Source organism: Suncus etruscus, chromosome 2 (assembly GCF_024139225.1).
Source record: "Suncus etruscus isolate mSunEtr1 chromosome 2, mSunEtr1.pri.cur, whole genome shotgun sequence".
NCBI lineage: Eukaryota > Metazoa > Chordata > Mammalia > Eulipotyphla > Soricidae > Suncus > Suncus etruscus.
The window spans coordinates 79,469,906-79,476,671 of record NC_064849.1 but is presented as its reverse complement, the minus strand read 5'-3'; positions in this window follow the sequence as shown (position 1 = coordinate 79,476,671).

Below are 6,766 nucleotides of genomic sequence, written 5' to 3'. Positions count from 1 at the left end.
GCTGGTGGTGGGAATGCCCTGGGTTCAATGCTGCTATGTACCTAACATATTACTGTGAAAGACATGTAATTGACCTTGGTAACAATAAAAATTATTAATAAAATAAAAAAATTGGAAAAAAAACAAAAGCCAGTTCTTAATAAAAATAATAGTGCTTTTGTCAATACTTACTCATGTAGTCGCATATTTAGGACATCACATGATAAATATATTGGTATACATAAAGATTAATTAACCAGCACTATATTTTATATTTACTACCATAAATTTACTAAATTTCTAAAACCTTTATTTTAATGTTTCTTAGATCATGTATTTTTCTTTGATTCTAAAGGTTTTTATTAAATATATATATATATATATATATATTTAAATGTCCTTTTCAGCATTTACTGACATAAGAGTCACAAAACAGAACAAAACATGTTTACTGTTTTCTGCAGTGACACTCCTGTATTACCATAGAGAGCAATATTTTAGCAAAGTCCCGAAGCTTAACATCTCCATACCATTTTGGAGCTGTGACCTTTTGATGATGAATGTGCCATTCACCTAAAAAATATTTTACTGCTTTTTAAAAGAATAAACTTTGTCAACCTTTAGGAACAAGGATTCTTCCCATGACATATCTAAAGAAGATTTATAATATTCAGATGTGATAAATAAGAATAATATAAAACAATAAATTTTAATGAGACTGAGGCTTCAATAATCTGGAAGCACATGCCCATCAGGGAATTGCAACTGAAAAGTTTAGATCTCATAAATCAGAATCCTAACACTCAGCAGTCAACAAAATTATATGATCAACATTTATATATGGAAATTATTAGATTCTACACCCAAGTATTTAAGCAAAGCAATCAAGAATTGGTATGTGTAAAAGTTTATTGCCCAAGGTTCTAATTAAGTGAGTAGTTAGTAGTATATAATTAAGAGTTTGATTTCTCTCATCATACTATCAGCATTGAAATACAAATTTAGTTCTTTTGAACTATTTAGGTTCTTCAAATTATAAGCAATTATGTTTACAGCTATAGAATATGACAAATAATTGGGCCTATTAAGAAACAAATAGGAGCCGAAGAGATAGCACAGCAGCGTTTGCCTTGCAAGCAGCAGATCCAGGACCTAAGGTGGTTGGTTCAAATCCCGGTGTCCCATATGGTCCCCCATGCCTGCCAGGAGCTATTTCTGAGAAGATAGTCAGGAGTAACCCCTGCACACTTCTGGGTGTGACCCAAAAGCCAAAAGCCAAAAAAAAAAAACAAAAAAAAACAAAGAAACAAATAATACCTGAAAATGAAATGAAATTGTTCTTCATAAACATTACAATTTTTATTGCTTTATTACTTAGAGAATTAAACAGAATAAATCTGCCTTTTAAAACATGGCATGCCATATGGGGGCTGAAGGAATAGTAGAATAGACTAATATGGTATTTGCTTTATATAACGCTCATTGCAATTCAATCTCTAGCACCATACATAGTTCTCTGAGCATCACTGGAAGAGATCTCAGAGTACAGATCCAGGTTCAAATCCTGAAATCAGCTTAATGTTCATCCAAACCAAATATCAAAGTATAAAAATAAAACATAACATCAATCATAACAAACATAGTTCTTTGAAAGAAATGTTCTTTTCAAAATGATAAATTAGTATTCTCATAACTTTATACAGGTTTTCATGTAGAATTTGGTGTGTACTCAACAGAGAAACTGTTATAAGTTTTCTTCTAATACTATTTTAAATGTGACAAGAATGGCCATGACTCCTAGAAAAGAAAAGAATAAATGTATATCAAGGCACTGACAGAACTTTACAAGAAAAAAACATCTAATCCCATCAAAAAATGGGGAAAAGAAATGAACAGACACTTCGATAAAGAAGAAATACAAATGGCCAAAAGACACATGAAAAAGTGCTCCACATCACTAATCATCAGGGAGATGCAAATCAAAACAACGATGAGATACCACCTCACACCACAGAGAATGGCACACATCACAAAGAATGAGAATAAACAGTGTTGACAGGGATGTGGAGAGAGAGGAACTCTTATCCACTACTGGTGGGAATGCCGTCTAGTTCAACCTTTATGGAAAGCGATATGGAGATTCCTCCAAAAACTGGAAATCGAGCTCCCATACGATCCAGCTATACCACTCCTAGGAATATACCCTAGGAACACAAAAATACAATACAAAAACCCCTTCCTTACACCTATATTCATTGCAGCACTATTTACCATAGCAAGACTATGGAAACAATCAAGATGCCCTTCAACAGACGAATGGCTAAAGAAACTGTGGTACACATACACAATGGAATATTATGCAGCTGCCAGGAGAAATGAAGTCGTGAAATTTTCCTATACATGGATGTACACGGAATCTATTATGCTGAGTGAAATAAGTCAGAGAGAGAGAAAAAAAATGCAGAATGGTCTCACTCATTTATGTGTTTTAAGAAAAATGAAAGATATTCTTGCAATAATAATTTTCAGACACAAAAGAGAAAAGAGCTGGAAGTTCCAGCTCACCTCAGGAAGCTCACCACAAAGAGTGATGAGTTTAGTTAAAAAAATAACTACTTTTTGAACTGTCCTAATAATGAGAATGTGTGAGGGAAATGGAGAGCCTGTTTAGAGTACAGGCAGGGGTTGGGTGGGGAGCAGGGAGACTTGGGACATTGGTGATGGGAATGTTGCACTGGTGATGGGTGGTGTTCTTTACATGATTGAAACCCAAACACAATCATGTATGTAATCAAGGTGTTTAAATAAAATAAAATAAGAATAAATGTATAGAATAGATGATATATATGAAAAATATACTTATCATATTTCTGTCAAATTAACAATTAAATTATATAGCCTTAAATAGATTTTCTCCATTATTAATGTCAAATATATTTTACAACTCATTATCTGAGACATGGAATGAAGGAAATCTTCCTCTTAATTCACCATTTCTAAGATTTTATGCTTCTAGTTAAATGATATTTGTGATCAATCCATGTTAATATACTGGCACTCTAGATCTAAGACTCTTGGATACATATTATATGGACTGACTGAAAAGCAGATTAAATGCCATGAGAAACCTACTTAAAAAAGAAAAGAGAGCATTATTCTACTCAAAGAAAGAAATAAATTCAAAGCTACAGAACCAACTAATAACATAGGAAAATAGCCAGAGTTTTTCTACAACTGAATTATATGTCAATTGTAGAACTCAGACCACGATCTAACATTGGAAGTAAAGACCAAAGGGAATTAAACTCAACAGTAAGAAGAAGAATAGAAATATTATTGATCTCATTCACTATTGTTCACAAGTAAAGTCCAAAGATATTTTCTAATATTGAAAAGATATTTAATAATCTACTGAGGTTTAGTTAAAATAATGATTTTCTTAAGATTAAAATATAATTTAATTAAAACTTTTGGGGAAATACAGTTCATGGGAATATATCTTAATATATATTGTATATATTATTGTATATATAATATATATTGTATATATCTTAACATATGTTGTACCATTTAAGTGGTACAATAAAAAATTTTAACTGAGTTAACAATGCATTTCTTACTAAAAAGAAAAAATTAATAATGTATACAGACTGCAAGAGTCAGCATATATAATTAGAAGATCTATATGAGTCTCATGCAATGTTGGAATCTGCTCTACATTATCTATCCATTTGGAGAAAAAAACTGAGCAAAGAATCATGAGAATTATGTGAAGGCCACTGAAGGACAATAATTTGATCATAATGGCTGAAAAATGAATTTAAGTGAATGGCCATAGTCTTACAGACATATCTCTTATGGTATAGAAGGTTTATTGTCTATATAATGGGTTATGTCTTTCTGAATTCATATGATAAAATCTCACCTAAATCTGATGTTATTTAGAGTGGGACCTTTTAAAGTTTATTGTTCTTCTATAGAGTCATGAAGGCTGACCCTTCTAATGGAATTAATACTTTCTCAAGCAAAAATGACACAGGAAAAGTTTAAGAAAAGGTTTAAGAAAGTCTAGTTTAGAGGCTGGAATTACAATATACCCAGGTGAACTTGCCTTGCACACAGCACTTCTGCACTCTATCTTGTTCCAGGGCCCACAAGAAGTGATCCCTAAGTGCAAAATTAAGAGTCATAACTAAGAACATTTGGATGTAGCCCCCAAAATCAACCAACCAAGCAATTAACAAATAAATCAATTAAACTAAAATTAGAGACCCTAGATGAAGTCACACAGTGTGTAACTATGACCTTCAACTGGTTAGTTTATGAAATATAATTATTCACATATATTGTAAATAGTAGAGGACAGATGACTAATAATTTTAAAAAGGTGACTAGAGATATTCACACTGGGCAAACTTCATAGACTGACTCTTTTATAAATCATGGGTACACTGGCCATGAGGCAGAAAACTGACCAACTCAGGAGGGAATTGTGGGTCAGCCCCAGCCCTGCTGAAGCCACTCCTATTGCATCCAATTCTGAGTCACAGTTTTGCCAATGGCTCTGCTTCTAACTCCCCTACTATTCTCTTCAGGGACATCAATCTGACCAAACTCCAGGTAGTCTGGTATTTGGGCTGATATCGCCAAGAATTTTTGGAGTGAGTGCAGGCATACTCCTCCCCTCCCCAAGTCCTCCTTCTTTTGGGAGGCCTGGCAGCTGAGAAGATGCACCTAAAAGCCTCAGTATAGTAATTGTGCTTTAACTTGCTGGACAACTTTATTTGCTTGATGCTGTCATCCCTATAGGAACACACCAGTTTAACACAATGAAAAGCTAACAAAATCTTAATAAACCTTACCATTGTATTAATTACTTCATTAGAGCTGTAATCATTTTCACAATGTACGTGCTTGCTTCTGTACTTTTTCTTTTTACTTTCCTTTTTTAAATGGTCTTTTTACTCTTTTTTTCTTTTTTCTTTCTATTATTTTTAAATAGTTTTGTTCTCGCTTATCTGAAAGCAAATGTGTTGTCAACTATGTCAACTCTGATGCACCTTCTTTAAATAAAGTAACAAAATCAAAAAGTGATTACAGCTGGTAATGAATCAGTGAAAATAGTCATAATTTCTTGTAACTATTTTGGTTTTATTACTACTTCAAATACATATATCTAAATACATGTTTCTTTAAATTAATATATATCCATATATAGACCATACCAGTAAGTAGTTATTATAATTAAATCAGAATTGATAAATTGGTTCACAAAACTGAGTTTACTATGATGGGGAGACAGTGTAGTGAGGAGGGGGCCAACGTGCAAATCACTGGATACTATTGGAAAAAAGAAGAAAGTGATAGAGAGGAGAGTGGGTGTTGGAACATTATATCAGTGAAACCTTAGAAGCAGCAGTATGATAAATCAGTGACTAAATAAAATATAATTTAATCATTGATAATAGTTCAGTATTTAAATGCCTAATGTATTGCATTATAAAATATTTAAATTATAGAACCAGTAATTAGTTTCTGGACATGCAAGATCTGAGATCAAATAAACATCACTTTGTTGATACAGATGTGCTTTTACCATCTGTGTGTTCATATATTTTATGATCAAAGCTTAAGTTATTCAAATGTATTTTCTGACAAGTTAGAGAGTTCCAGAACAACTTTAAAATTCTAAAGCATTTTTCTATATTTTAATTCTCATGTAATTGAAGGAATGATGTATAAAAATGTACTGATGTTAGAATGATGGGAATTTTTTTAATTCTCAAAGATCACTTCCAGCTAAGTTGTGGGGATCATATTGGATGCCAGCCATCATATTGGATGCCAAACCTAGGTTTAACTAGGTTGACCATATGAAATTTCTCAATAGCCTCTCAAACTGCAAAAAGAAAAAAAATGGTTCCATTTCTAAACATTATTACATAATAGAAACTGATGAGGATTATAGACAACACAAAGACTAAATTTTTTGGTACAGAGAAAATGAAAAATGCAAGCAGGAGTTTAAGAGGCTTCTACTTCTTTTTTTTAATATATTTTTTATTAAAACACCCTGATTACATACATGATTGTGTTGTTTGGGTTTCAGTCATATAAAGAACACCACCCATCACCAGTGCAACATTCCCATCACCAATGTCCCAAGTCTCCCTGCTCCCCACCCAACCCCCGCCTGTACTCTAGACAGGCTTTCTATTTCCTTCATACATTCTCATTATTAGGATAGTTCGAAATGTAGTTATTTCTCTAATAAGACTCATCCCTGTTTGTGGTGAGCTTCATGAGGTGAGCTAAGTCCTTCTCTCTTTTGTGTCTGAAAATTATTATTTCAAGAATGTCTTTCATTTTTCTTAAAACCCATAGATGAGTGAGACCATTCTGCATTTTTCCTCTCTCTCTCTCTCTCTCTCTGATGTATTTCACTCAGCATAATAGATTCCATGTACATCCATGTATAGGAGAATTTCATGACTTCATCTCTTCTGACAGCTGCGTAATATTCCATTGTGTATATGTACCACAGTTTCTTTAGCCATTCGTCTGTTGAAGGGTATCTTGGTTGTTTCCAGAGTCTTTCTATGGTAAATAGGGGATGTGGAAAGAAAGGAACTCTTATCCACTGCTGGTGGGAATGCCATCTTGTTCAACCTTTATGGAAAGCGATATGGAGATTCCTCCAAAAACTGGAAATCGAGCTCCCATACGATCCAGCTATACCACTCCTAGGAATATACCCTAGGAACACAAAAATACAACACAAAAATCC